Source organism: Pyxicephalus adspersus, chromosome 5, assembly GCF_032062135.1.
Source record: "Pyxicephalus adspersus chromosome 5, UCB_Pads_2.0, whole genome shotgun sequence".
Lineage (NCBI taxonomy): Eukaryota > Metazoa > Chordata > Amphibia > Anura > Pyxicephalidae > Pyxicephalus > Pyxicephalus adspersus.
Window position 1 is genome coordinate 109,682,939 of NC_092862.1, and position 15,718 is coordinate 109,698,656.

Genomic DNA, 15,718 nt, shown 5'->3' on the forward strand with positions numbered 1-15,718 from the left:
TATATTTCTGCACTCACTGTTTCATCTTACATTTGTGTTAATGACTAGACATAAAACGAAGATATACATAAAGTATAGTTTATTGGGATAAGTAAAGCTGTGCTGTCTTTTTATCCCAGTCTTATTTTAAAGCGGAATTTAACATCTCCTCTTGCTCACACAATAGAACCAACACTTTTGCCTGGTCCTTCAGGTTCAGGATCTTTTCCCATCTAAATTGGTCAGGATGGAATGATGTGACTCCCATGCATGCACACAAGAATTGACTCAATGAGCCTGATTTATTAAAGTTCTCCAAGTCTGGATAAAGGATGCACTTTCATCAGAGAAGCTGGGTGATCCAGCAAACCTGGAATTGATCTGGTCAAGATTCAAAACATTATATTTGCTAGCAAATATCAAACAACTTTAAAGAGATCTTTTCTAGGTTTTCTGTAAAGCCAGCTTTACTTATGAAAGTTCATTTTTTCCAGCCTTCTGGAGCTTTAATAAATCAGGTCAAATATGGCACTGAGGTATGCCAAGAATGTCCACCATTTTGCACATGTGCAGCGAAGTGTACATTGTGAACAGGTAAAAAGGTTTGTTTTATTGCCAAAGAGATATTGTATGTCTCTTTTTTCTCTGTTTGCTGTTAAAAAAAAAAAAATTATTATAAGGATCTTGTTTTGAGAGTTTTTGTATAAGCATCTTGCTTTATATTTGGGTCACATCCGTAGATGGTGCTGTTTCCTCCTATAAAGTGTATTTCAAACACTTTCTGTCTGAGGCAATATTAAATTATGCATGAGGACACAGTGCCTTCTAATAGTGGCCAAGAATCATGTAAGCGCAAATTACCCATCATAACTAACACCCAAGTACAAAAAACTTTGACGTGTTAAATGGGGGAAAGATAAACAGACTGATCCTAAGTATTTATAATTTTTATCATTTAATTTTTTTCCCTTTTGAATAAATATTTAAAAATATTTACATCACAGTGTAATTTACATCACAAATTATTAGCACTTACAAAACTTTTACACAAAGTATTTTGTAACTATTGTTAGCATTAGTTAACATTTCTAATTATTAAAAATGACTTCTCATTTTCAATTTGTAGCCAGCAATGGTTTTTTAAAACTAGAAAAAAATAAGAACAGTGACAACCTTGATTTCAATTGATTTTTCTATATACTGTTGACATGCTATACACCACCAAAAAAGTTATATCTTTTCTGCTTTGGATTGGCTCATTGCTTCTCTCTGGTTTTCTGCAATGAGTTAGTGATCTTCCAGACATCCTCCAGAAAGTATTCATCTTTTGGGAGATCACATTCCAAGGAAACTATGTGTCTTTTGTGATTCTAACATACTTACAAACCCATTTAGCTGTCTTTTTTTTGCAATGGACTGTCATGTGTTTGAAGGAATAGAACCAAGTAAGACTCAATAATAATAGCAAAAATCATTGCAATGTACATAAGTGATATGGACTGGGCTGTTTTTCTCAAAAGTAGATGTTTTGTTTAATGGGTTGCTTTGAACGTATGTAGTCAACTATGATCAAAATGCCAGCAGTAAAATAAAATATTCTTTGTAGCACATTTATAGATATATTTTTAAAATTACCATTGTTATCCTTACAGTAAATGTCGTGTAGTGACTTTTGATCCTAAAGCACTTCAGGAAAATGCATATTTCTTTTGAAGTCCCTACTGATTGCCCTCAGCTCCTACATCTTTGTTTCTGTGATCTGGCTTGGATTAGGGTTGAAGAACAGAGCTTTCATAATTCATTATAACTTCAATCAAGTCTCCTTTCACCAATATGTTTGGCAGAACATAGCAAAGGATGTCTGTAGAGCAGTCTGGGGGCAGTCAGGGAGATGTTAGATGAAGGAGGTATCTAACAATAAGCATTAAGTAAATATCATGCTGGAAAGAGCAGCGGGGGATGTTGCTTGAAACTTTGTGTAATATAGATTTTGTTTTTGTTCAAACAATTTTTAAGTTCCAACTCAGTAAAAAAAAAATGTAAAAAACAATTTAATATTTTGATTAATTTTAAACTTTCTTTAAAGCCCATCTCCAAACTAAATGCCACATCTGCCCACCACTCTATGAGAATCACAATCTAGCCTATTTTTGTGTTTTCCCTTCTAATGGTCATTTTCTGGCCCATTCTGGAAAGGAACTCCCCATAGGCAGCCAATTAGAAATGTCCATATTATGCATGCAGTGATGACTACACTCAAGGACATAAACAGAAAAACTGGAAGTGGGTACAGAAAGACTGCTGATACAACAATGTCACAAATTATATGATGTTCAGCACCAAATGCCTTGATAAAACAAAATGACCACAGGCAGCAAGGAAACTCCACAGTTCCAGTAAAACAGTAACAGTAATCTCAGGCTGTATAATATACAGGGTTGTACTTTGAATTCTTACGTAACCCTCATGGTTGCATAATGTTATCTGTAAGGCTATTTTTAAATTTCTATTGTGCCCAGGCTATGAATATTTAAGTCAGATTTTCACAGTTGCATTGCCATTTCTAAATGGCACCTCAACAAACCTACATTGCAGTGTACCACAATGCATGGTGACAGACTATCCAGTGCTGTGGTTTGCTGCCTTTACACAATGCATGCTAATTCACTATATACTGCACATGCATTAAGGCAGTGGTTGCCAAACTTTTGGAAGTCACAGACCACTAAATTTGTGGACTCATGATGCCAGAACCCGTACACTCTCCAGATACACAACTTGCCCACCTCCCTGAGCCTGCGATCCATACGGGGGACATGGTCCATGGCTTTGGCCGGTACGCTCCCCCAGTGGAGTCCTTCTCCTGACCAGAGCCGCGGACCACCAAAATTTTCACAAACCACCGGTTGGCAACTGCTGCATTAAGGCACCACATGGGTGTAAATGGTTCCTATTCTACTAAAAATGAACTGTGGATTTCTTAATGAGACGATCTTTAATAGCTTACAGCACTTGCTATGTTCTTACAGTAAAAGCATGTATTGCTGCAAAGTCGTTGAAGCCAGACAAGAAGTGAAGTGGAGCTAAAATTTCTGTTTTAAAATTTAAAGATGTATTTTTTTGGCAGTATCTGCAGCTAAAAAGGTTAGTGAGGGCTTGTTTTAAATCTCTTTTTTAGGATATATAAATAACATCTCTAGTCTGTGCACTTTAAATACAGCCTTTAGTATGTGTGGAAATATTGGGTGAAATATAGAATCTTCAGTGAGTATATTCTTAATATCATTATAATATTCAGCAACATTACAGTTATAAATTGTTTCTGTATGTGACTCGTATAGTCACGTAATGTCATGTTTACAATCGTTATAGTATGACAGTTTTTTCTGTACTAATCTGTATAGTACCAAGGTCAGTCCTTCCTATTACTGTCTATTTAGTATTTGGATCTTTTACAGCTCCATCAGCATATAGCAAAATGCACTTAATTTAATGATTTAATGGAACAGTAAACATGGCTTGCACAAAAATAATGATTGCTCTCCACTTTGGCAGGTCAAATAGATGTATACACTGTTAAACAAGCAGCAGACACAGATTTACTGGATGGTTCTTCTGATATACATAACATATACCAAAATGTAAATATAAAATAATGTAATGTACCAATTGTGATATGTTTCATGATTGACAATTCTAGTGTAATGTATAGTTAAGTTAGATATTTCTGGTTCTAGATATCCTTCTATGACAGGAACTGTTTTTCTTGTTTGGTTATCTTAAGCGTAGCATCTCTTCTAAAAAAAAGATGTTCAAATAATTTTTGGAGAAGCATTAAAATAAATATGTATTAGTATGTGCTAGAAAGTATTGCCCCATTGCAACCAATCAGATCCAAATTTAAACCACCATTGCAAAATCTCTGATGGGGAGTGAAAGTTTGATTTTAATGGCTTGCCGCATATAAATAGAGATCCAGTGAAATGATATTTATAAATGAGGCTGACAAAGACAATGTTTGGTACTGTGTGAGGTTTACTTGGCATAAATTCTAAAATACAGTACTTTAAAATTAATTTTTGACTTCACATTTTTTTAACTCTTAGCTAAGAGTATTATATATGTAATGTAAGCCAGACCTCTTCATCCACCATGTTACAAACATGTCTAGCCTTAGGGCCACTAGAAGAAGTTTGTAAAGTCATCCCTAGCTAGAGAATTGTATGGCAGAATGGCCAATTATCTGATTAGAATTGCCTGTAGCTGTAGAGGTTCTTTGTTGTTGGTGAGCTAGCTATAAGTGGCCATTTAGGGAATGGTGGCTTGACAACAACGTTACTGAGCCTAGCTTAACTGTTTAAGCATTAATGTCCTGGACCCAACACTCTTTCAATAATTTACATGAGAACTATGAGAAAGACAAGTCTGCTGAGGAAGTGCACATCAGTCTGTAATTCTGGTTTCATTGATCACTATAATTATAGTGTAATGTGTACAATACCGAGGCTCCTAAACTTTAAAAAGGACCCAAATGAGAAAATTGTTGCAGTATGGGGACCCAGGAAGAAAATGATTGCCAAATTGTCACTGAAGCCATTCAAAAACAGATGACAATGTCTACAAATTACATTGCAGGTGCACTTTAACATTTCTGAAAGCTTTAGTAAAGTCAAGAAAAATACATTCTTAGTTAAACTTTATTTCTGACATATCCATCTACTGCCAGGGTCTTGTCCTCCCACCTTGCATGTTTAATTTCTTATGACTGTGCCTTCCTTGCACATGTTCTAGTCCTCTATAATACCCGTGAATTCAACTGTATTAGTTTTTGTTTCAGAGATTCTGGGGGGATGCCCATAGTGATTGTGCTAGGGCAAACTAAGCTACATTTAGTACACAGTCATGTGGTAAACCATCACAAACATGTCCAACATTCTATTTGGGTCCCGACCTTTAGTTTCAGAAACACTGGTAAGTACACTGACATAAAGAAAATTTGTTTCACCTTCTGTGCCTTAATTTAAACAATGTAAGTTGCTAAGAATCAATCATGTTTGCCTGTTAGCATCTTCTTCTCATTTATATTTTATGAACTTTCACACAGACATCCATGATCTCTTAGTATATAAAGACCAGTGATGAATAGATCAGGTTATGTTGTTGTATGTGTGTGTGTGTGTGTGTATGTATATATATATATATATATATATATATATATATATATATATATAAACAGTATAAACATACTTTTAAACAGTATTTATATAGCGCCAACATATGCTATATAAATACTGCAGCACTGAAAAAAAAACATATTATGCAGCATTGTCCATTAAATAGGGATATATATATATATATATATATATATATATATATATATATAAATCCCTATTCAGTGACCATGCTACATAATATGTTGGCACGGTGTCACTTCAACAAATTATGTCAAAAGCAAATTCCTGCTTACTTAATTCATTTGCACATGATTTGGTATCAAAAGTGAGCAAAAGTTAGCTTTTTGCATAAATGGATAACTGAAGTGTTCTTACAATTTATTGAGTGAGGATTTCCAGCATCTTTAGTAAATCAGCCTCTGTGATGTATAGCCCCTGTTGAGGGAGGCACATGTCCAAAGGATGTTCATGCAATAGGCCTGATTTATTAAAACTCTCAAAGCCTGGATAGGATACACTTTCATTAGTGAAGCTAGGTGATCCAGCAAACCTGAAATGGATTTCTTCAATTTCTTCTATTTGCTAGTAAATGTTTTGAATCCTGTACCAGATCCATTCGAGGTTTGGTGGATCACCCAGCTTCACTGATAAAAGTGAATCCTCCCAAGCCTTGGAGAGCTTTAATCAATCAGGCCCACTGTCTACAAGATGTATACAGCACACAAAAAGAAAATATAAGTAATCTTATATTTAAGGATAAAACTGTATATAACTGTGCTATCTAAAACAAGGTGGTCAATTTAAAATGTTTTACCCAAGATTTCCCCAACTGTTTTAATATTAGAAAATATTAAAAATTAGATGGATCTTTGGTGACAACATTATAATATAAATAGACCCAAAATATTCAATTCTATTGAATTTGTTAATTCCCTAAAAAAATAATATATATTCACAATCAGTAAAATGCCATCCATGACACAAAAGATTTCATCAATATATCAAACCATCCAGCCAGATTCATCAGAATGTTTGATGGGAATTTAGATTCTTGATACCCATTAGATATTCCTTTTTATTTACTTGGGCATGTAAAGAAACCTGCCATGGACTTTTTATCAAAAGAAGACACTTGTCTCTTGGAAAGTCTTCGTGCTAAAATGAGAATAAAAGTTACTCAACAAATAGGCATAACATCCCTTGTGTCAGTTTGAAATGTTTCTCTTTGACAGGAATGTAACTCTAAACCAGTTTTTTGTTGATGTAAAAGAATTCTTCATGTTGGCACTTATACTTTTTGTTTCTTGTTTATGGCCTGTTTCTAACACATTACTTTCTAGTGAGGAGCTCATTTAGAAATTACCCAGTTTAATTGCATTTGATCAATTACTACCTAACTGAACAAATCCCTGTTAAGGAGCCCATTTGTCATGTTAAAATGAATGAATGCTCCAAGCCTTTCTCTTACATAGAATGCATGTAATTCACTTAGTCTGGACCCTTTTCACTTTCCTTGTATACTTGCCTTTGCTGCCACGCCAAAATGCACTTACATGTAATCTTGTTGTCTGTGTCTCCCTTGATGCTCATTCAGGCAAAAATGGCTGTCTCATGCTGTTTGCTTTTGTATGATACACTGCTAGATTGGCAATATTTCCCTTTCATATGCTAAATGATTCTGTTTTTAAATTGCCACTATCTGTGTTTATTTTTCTGATCATTGCAAGAATTAATGTGGACTTTTGTGTATCTATACATTCCAACTCAACAAAAATAAATTAAAGCAGATGTATGATTTTGAAAAAATAAAGATATCTGTTGGTGCACAGGAAAAAAAGTACCCAAAACTTTGTCAGATGCCTAAAGGAAACCCTTCTACCCTTCTTATAGTTATTCTTTTTCGATAAAAATGTTGCAAGTCTTTATATGTATAAAACAAGCAACTAAGAATCTGCAATAATGTTCAGTGAAATCCTTGAAATATATAGTTCACTTATATAATATAATAAAACTGTAATCTCATTCCCATTGCTGTAAAAAAAGTAATGCCACCTTGTTAAAAATATTACAATTCCACCGGCATTTGATGCCATTACTCTGACTGTTTTGGAAGATCTGTCCCCCCAATGCACACGTTGCCTCCTGTTAGCTGCTACGGCACTACAAGATTTTGTATTTATATAGCAGCTGGCATATGGAACCACAGCACTCAGTGAGGGATGTAGCATTCACAATATCTGCCATAGCAGTAGTAGAAAGTAAAGATCAGAGTATCACCAGACAGGTATTAGTAATCTTTCTCTACAAGGCATCATCTTTCTCCAGTGTGGTTAGGTTGGGCCTGATACATTCAAGCTGTCCAAGGCTGGAGAGGATACACTTTCATTAGTAAAACTGGGCGATCCAGAAAACCTAGAATGGATCTGATCCAGGATTCAAAACATTTGCTAACAAATAGCAAAAGAAATCCATTCCACGTTTGCTGGATCACCCAGCTTCACTGATGAAAGTGTATCTTCTCCAGCCTTGGAGAGCTTGGAGACTCTAGGTGCTAATGTAGACTTTCTCCTGTTCTGTGCTCCTGTAGATGTGCTACATTTTTTCACATTGCTCGGGTCGATATTTTTTTTTTTGCTCTGTTGTTGGGTATTTCAGTATCTTTACAATTGTTCCCAAAATAATTGTATTAAAAATACTTATAGATTATCATTTTACGTTAATTGGCCTATTCTGGACTATCTGTTGTCACATGTGAAATTACTCTCCAAGCATTTCCTAACACTGTAAACGTATTCAAGAGTATCTGATGACAGTATCTAAAAATCAATAATTGGCTACAAAGGTTGAATATTTTGCAATGTGCTCTCCTCATAAATTGCATAATCTATCCTTTCTATTTCATTATTTGTAAAGCAGAATTTATATGTTCTTTGAGCCTTTCTAGAATGAGTTATTGCATGCACTCCTTCACACCAGATAATAAAATGTTTTGTCTAAGCCATAAATCACTTTGCGTCTAAGTGCACTGAATATATTACTTGTATGTGACTGAAATTGCCACCATATGGGTAGATTACAGAAAATAGAATTGATAGGCTTTTCACTATATTTGTGTTAGGTTTTGCTTTTATCCCATACTTATTATGTGTTTAATCCTGTTTTATGTGATGCTTATTTTAAATCAGCCCTGTCCCACTTTCTTATTAGGAGCCAGCATCATTTTCCAGCTGTATAACATAAAATACCTGGTACTCTGTCTGCAATATGAATTTGCTCAGGATTGTGTTATTGTTGATGATCAGATCTTGGCCAATTACAAACATCTGACTTTAGGTTTGCTTTTAATAGAACTATGATTTTTTTTTTTGCAGCTACATTCTGTGTGCAATATGTTATTCTAGCTACTGATGTCTATATACAATATTGTCAATTAATCCCACAGTGAGCATTTTTGCTGGCTGGTGGTCCTCAGGGGACAGACCTGCACCTGAATCCACCACTGTACGAGTTTCATTGGCTGGTGGTGTCAGGGGTAGTCCCGTCTCCTGCTTACCACCAACCAATATAAATGTTCACTGTTGTTTTAATGGATGATGAGCTTACAGACAATTGTATGCAAACAGTAGTAGTGGCAGTGAGTGAGTGTACACAGTTGGCACTGAAAAAGCAGGTATGAAAAGGAGACATAGCCTATATCTTCTACAATAAAGAACCTGCCTGCTCCAAAATTTTTAGCTTACTTCTGCTTTAAAACAAACCATCCCTTCTATCATTGCTTTATTATGAAAGCAAGTGAAAAAAAAAACATAAAGATTTGGGGTTCAGTTGTTTCCTGAACACAAAGGACTAATGCTCATGGGCTCTTCATCCCCAAATACTGATTTGATAATTTTATTGAATTTGAACAGAATTTACGATCTTGATCAGTTGAAACCAATGTTTGGGTTTTACAGTCAGATGTGGACAGATGATATATGTTAGTAAATGTTGAGCAAGTTCGATCAGGAACAACCGTTTTTTTTCTGCGGTTTACAATATCCCAGCCCCCTCACCAAAGAGCAGATTATTATATATATGTGAGCCTTGTTTTTGGACATCAGTTCAGTTTACAATTTGGACCAGCTGGTTGAGTGTAAGGGCATTAGAAGGGCATTCAAAGCAGTTGTTTGTTGTTTATAATTTTGCCAAGATGTGTTCACTTCACTTCTTCACAATGCTTACAGATACAGAGATAGATGAGACTATGTTTTAAAGTGTTTTTTGCTTGTTCAGAATATGTAAATACTTTTCTAAGCATGATCTAGGCATAGGTTCTGTTTAAATACAACCTAAAATGTTAGTGTTTTGACAGTGTTTGAAAAAAAATCAGTCCCCTTTGGGTGATCTGTGTACATTGCAGGGTACAAACAAACATTATTGTAGATACATAGCTTATGTTTCATCATGTTCTTTCTAGGCTTTGATAGACTTTAGATTTTTTAATGGTAATATACATGTGATGCACTTTTAAGGTCCTAAAAAGGAACACTATACTGTCCAAATCTCTTTAGAAGTGGTAAACTATTCAGGCCCATACAAATCTCAGCAATCTCTTTACTTTTTTTTTTATTGAAAAATGGCTTATTGTGCCCTTCCTTTTTTGAGAAACAAGATTCCAAATTTTTTGATGGATAGGGGTGTACACACACTTGCTATCCTATTTGCTACCTGAAATGTTCCCAAGTCTAAAAAAGGGTATGGTTTGAATATTTGTGGGGAAGCCTTACATTGGTATTCTGGTTGAAGAAGTTTTTACAAAAAATTGGAGGGCAAAACAAAAAAAAGAAGTTAGACTTAATAAGGTGAATGAAAACTGATCGAATCAACTGAAAAATTATAAATAGATCCTCAAGAATTAGTTACAGTTGGAAGAGTCTCTGCCTTGTACAAGGGAACTAAACTAAATTATATCTGTATTTTATTTAAAGTATGAAGTCACATGATGGAAATGCTTCCTTCTATATTTCCCCCGGAAAATAATGTTGTGAGCACAAACTGACTTGATTTCACCTTTATACTTTCTCGTATTCACTTAGTGCTGACAAACAGGCTAAGATATCAGCCGTGAAATAAGCTAAGTACAGAAGGAACACACAGTGGGAGAGCCATCTTACTCCATTGTTGGTCTTTCATGTGTTACCGTGTCTTCCTTATTTTTACAGAAAATGGCTGATGTAAGTTAAAGAAACATCAAATGGATTGAAGGAAACATTGTACAAGAATGAGTCAAAGGGTCCTTATAACACAATAGCAAATCACTTACGTTATTGAGCAGGAATGTATTTTCATTTCATGCACACAACGGGGCTTTTAGAAATGCTAGATTCTAAGAAAACACATACATGAGTTAGATTTAGTGGAGTATAAACAGGGGCTGCAAATAGGCAATATTTTTTTTCATTGGTTCACCCCTCCCTTCTCTCATAGCTTATTCTTTTTATTTTGTTGGTAGGACATATCATTGTGCAAAATTAATTAAAAGAAGGATAGTTCTGTGATTGCGTCAGGAGTGATGACATGACATACAATGCTGTCATATTAAAGTGGTAATAATACTACCTTATGTCTACTGACTGGTGTTGGGTGTTTCATCGTGGCTGCAAAAAGTATATTAATGACTTAATCTGATTTTTTAATAGTATTTTTAGGGAAATGTTCTTGAAAGGGTCTGAATTGGCAGCATTTGATTACAGAAAAAAGGAATACAAATATGGGAAAGAATTACAATATCTACCGGTGCAGTAAATACAAATCAGATATTGACCACAATACCAAGCCACACTAATAATATCATAAACATTTAAGAATACAATCTTATCAGAAAACAGGATACCCAGCTAAAATATAGACTCTTGAGGTCTCTTTTAAATTATAAATAACAAAGGAAGTACAAATGGTGAATAACCTTGGCAAGGGATCAAAAATCACCCTTACCTTGATAACTGGGTTTTCACGTATTAGAGACATGCTTGCATAGGAATCTTAAATTTCCTTTGAGGGGGTGATCTGTGATCTCCAGTGGGGTTTTTCACTTCACATCTTTTGGTTTGTGGCTGAGGTTGTGTGTGATCTTAAGGACTGAGCTCTTCTTTAACATCTTGTAACTCTTTAATGATTAAGACAAAAGTTAGTCTAGTCTCCATGAAGTTTTTTTTTGCTTTGTTTGTGATTAAATCACAGTGAGGATTTTATACTGTAACCGACACCATGCTGCCTAATATTATGTTGAGACAAACGTCTGTCCTAGTTGCATTTATTAAAATAATGTACCTGTTCCGACTTACATACAAATTCAACTTAAGAACAAACCTATAGTCCCTATCTCATATGTAACCCGGGGACTTTTTCTTCTTACTGGTTTTTGTTTCATAGTGGTACTACTTTGGTTTACTTCTGTCAACCAGTGCTCAGCCACTCCAATTGAAGGAAATAGGAGCAAATAAAATCCCTTTTTTGCAAGTGTTTGAAGGAGTTATGGTACTGTGACTCATGTCGCCATTTCTATAGACTTATATGAGAATGTTTTCCAAATGCAATAACAACAAAGCAGTAAGTTATGCACTCCTAAAAAGTGCATATGACCCATTACTCTGCAACATGTGGGAAGGGAACCATAGCTCCTTACGAGAGCCAACACTTTTGAATAGATGTCAATATCTCCTCCTCACCACTCCCGGGTGCATAACAACTGAAAGTTGGCACTGTCTTTCTAAATTTAGCCTAAAATGCTTTACCAATTCATGGTTTTGATAAGATTTATTGCTTCAATTAAATAAAATGTTTTGATTAAGCTGAAGTTTACCCTTCTCTTATTGTACTTTCTTTGCTAAATGTTTCTGTTTTAAATCACAAACCCAAATACATCATCACTAGATATTAGTGCTTCTTACTGTTATGCAGGTAATTCATGGTTGGTAGGAGTGGCCACCACGGTTCTGTACATATCTCCCTAAAATTCTACAGCATTTTGCCTCAGCACACCTGTCCAGAGCCCTCAGCCTTGATATAAGCAATGGACTGGTACTTCAATGGCCTTGATACATGGGAATCAGTTTGTAGGAGTGGGCTTTTCTAGACAGATTGCATTATTAGAGGTTGCCTTCAGGTTGATGAAAATAGGAAGCTTTGGCAACCCTCACATGTTATCTTGAGCTGACATGAATAAAAAAACTATATCTAAACTTACACTGTGCACTGAAGTCAGAATAAGCAATTTCAGTAAAAGAGAAAATCCTTTACAACTGTGTAAGAAGAAACCCAAGGCTGGAATTTAGCTTTACGTTTAGAGAATGCATTCTCAAAGCACAATTAAGCACCAAGGCCGGCTTATGAAGAACACTACAAAGCCTCAGGACCCATATTTGCTGTAAATAGTAGCAAAGTGGTTTATCACAATCAATGAGCATAAGATAAATTAAATGCATAATTGAAAGCAAATAGTACACTGACCCTAAGATCCAAGAACTATGAATCATTTTGAAAGTGATTGCTGGAAGTGATGGAGAAAATGAATGTTAAGTGAGATTACATTAGTTTTAAAACACATCCTAAGAGGCCATATCTACTTGAGTGATTTTATAGTGTGTTTAGAATAGACATGCCATTGTGTATTGGGAATAGGAAGAAGACAAAATAGAAATCATTCACCACTAGGGTCTACTTTATGTGTGTCCCTTATGAAATATTTAGTAATCTCTCAATTTACAGGGAAAAAGACTCCAAAAAATAGTACAGCACATAAGAATTAATGTCAGTATTACCAATAGTACAGTGTGTAAGTGTGAATAGTTATCAAATTTGAAAATGTACAGGGAATGTACAGATTAAAGAGGTCAGCATAATATAAATATTACAATATTGAATCTCAAATTCAGCTGTATGGATGTATGTGGACAGCCATAACGTTTTACATTCATATTTAGTTTTCTGCAATGCTATACAGTAATTGTATCATATGCATTATATATATATATATATATATATATATATATATATATATATATATAGTAAGAAAAATATTCAAAGAAGGGGTCGGAGTCTAAAGTCCAACTGTGTTATAGTGCACTTTTAAAGTGACTTTCATTTATTTTATTAATATTATTACTATTTTCAGACACCACTGTACCACAGAACATTTTTAGAACCAGTTTTTCTCGACACATGTGTTTCCAGTGCTTAGTCGGACCATTAATGGAGCTGGTGTATCCACTAGACCAATGTTTTAGGGGCTGCTAGCAGTTCCTTGAGCAATGGCTATCTGTAGAGGTGACATTCTTCCCAATGGTCAGCGATGTAAGAGGCATTTATGGCCTTGACCACCACACTAATATACTGTAAGTTGTTGATATAGTAATTATAGCTGAAGTTCTATGAAGACCTGAAAGGTAATATAAGGGATTCCTCATGTTAAAAAGATTGAAAAAGTCAGCACCAGACTATCTTTACTTAGGGTACAGTTCTGCTATAATGCTCATGAAACTGTTTCTTCTATCCTCACTTTTCAGCTGGTCATTTTACATTTATAGCATTTGATCATCTAGTCCTGGTAATTCATGGCCAAATCTAACTTGTTTTAAATAGTAAAGTTACTAGTTATATGCGGTCATATTTTGGTATTTATTGTTTAATATCACTGTGTTGCTGGAATTCTTTAAATAGCTACCCTGCAAAAAACTCTTATAATACCGGTCTTCTTGCAGATGACTCTGATCTTTGTTCTCTTGGAAATCTACACCAGCCTAAGAAACCTTAAAGATCCATCACACCCACTGCTGTGTAATTTTTCTGGACTTTGTTTAATGACCTATGTTGTATCTAGTCGGTTGAATGAGTGATTAACAAATATCAATCCATACACATCCAACAGTAGATGTATTTGTAGTTTCTATCCTGGCCATTAATTGGTTTCTGCCATTTAACTTTGTCCTAAGGGGAGTTTAGAATTCTCAAAATGGCATATAATTGTTCATGCAATACTAAGGTTTTTCCTATAAAAGCTTAGTAATACTAAGTCATATCCTAGTCTCCATTGTTAGCTAAAAAATATATGGTGCAAATGAATGTACTATTGGGTTCAAAGTGTAATGCTGCTGTGTCTTTTTGATTACCATTTTCACAATGTTATTGCTCATTCCAGAACTATAGAATATATCTCAAGCCTTGATTTTACATAAATTGACTCTCATTTTTTTTATTTTTTATACTTTAGTTCTTGGTGGATTTTTAGATCAACCAACCTTGCACTATTACAGATTCGATCATTCATAATAAATAGTTATTCATGAAAGTTACAAAGCTGTTTGAGGACACAAGTGCTTTGCCTTTGGCAATCCATTTAGTATGACATATTTCTTTGCTGAAAGCTGAGAGTCATTAGCTGTGTGATCTTTCAGTTGTCTCATTTTCTTATCTCAAACAGGGAAAGCTGGACATAATTAAATACACTTGAGTCACAAGTGCTTCATCAGTAGTGCCCTTGTCTTTGAGTTGTTGCCTGCTTAGGGTATCGATGGCTGGAATCATGTTTCCAGGCTTATAAGTCACTACAGGGATTGCAATACTTATTGTATATGGCTAATCAATGTCTCCATCAGTCACTTAAAGGTGTGAATTATGTTTCCCTCCTGCAACGCTACAGCACTTAGTCTTTGTTTAGGAGCATTACCCTGAATTGTCACTTTCTGACATGTCATAGTACATTAACGTTCTAGAATTAACAGTGAATTTTTTGTCAAATGCAATTTGACAAAATATGGAGCTTTTTTTTTTTAAAGTTCGATAAAATAATAATAAATAAAAGAGAAATTTTACAGGTAACTGTCTATTCTTAAGAACTTTTTCTTCTTCTGACTGGTTTTCAGATTGTCTCATTGCGGTTCTAAGAAAAACATCAGCACCCTGAATTATTCATTTTTCCTATACTATAGAGAGTTTTGTTTCAAATACAATTCTACCATGAATTATTTTATAAATATCAATGAAAGTGCAGTCTCTGACTGGTAGTTTCAGGCCTTTTAAAAAATGGATCAGTCAATTCACTTACATTTTGCAATGCGTTGTAGAATTTGTATTGAGTAAAACAAAGGTTTGATTTTGAAGTCACATAATCATTGTATCATTGAGCTGCTTGGTCTTTTCTTTTGGCATATTGATTAATGTGTCCTAATTGCACCTGCCTTTCTCTTCAACTTAATAAAGCAAATAACACTTTTTTTCTTGTTTCATTTTTAAAGATAAGATCACCATGTTATTAAAACCTTTACTATTTTTGACATGTTTATACTGTACCAGGACATTCTGGGTTTATTCCACCAAATTCTGCTTTCTGTTAAAGTAAACTTGACCTAGCCCAAATCTTTAAAAGGTACTAGTGCAAATATCTGTGCAAATTCCCATATCTGTTCTGACGTCAACCCTTGGATACAAGGCTTAGGCTGAAGAATAAGTCTTGACTTATGCCTAGTAAAGATTAGGCTTTGCTCCTATTTGATTGTAAGGCCTGCCCCTGCCATTTTACTGCCAAAAGT

At 34.7% G+C, this 15,718-nt stretch overlaps 1 protein-coding gene across 4 annotated transcripts in view; it reads left to right on the forward strand.

Annotated features, from left to right (window-relative positions):
• The window catches only part of ZNF385D (zinc finger protein 385D), a 222,279-nt gene that overhangs the window by 121,253 nt on the left and 85,308 nt on the right, over positions 1 to 15,718 (forward strand). The gene's annotated exons all lie outside the window — the stretch shown is intronic.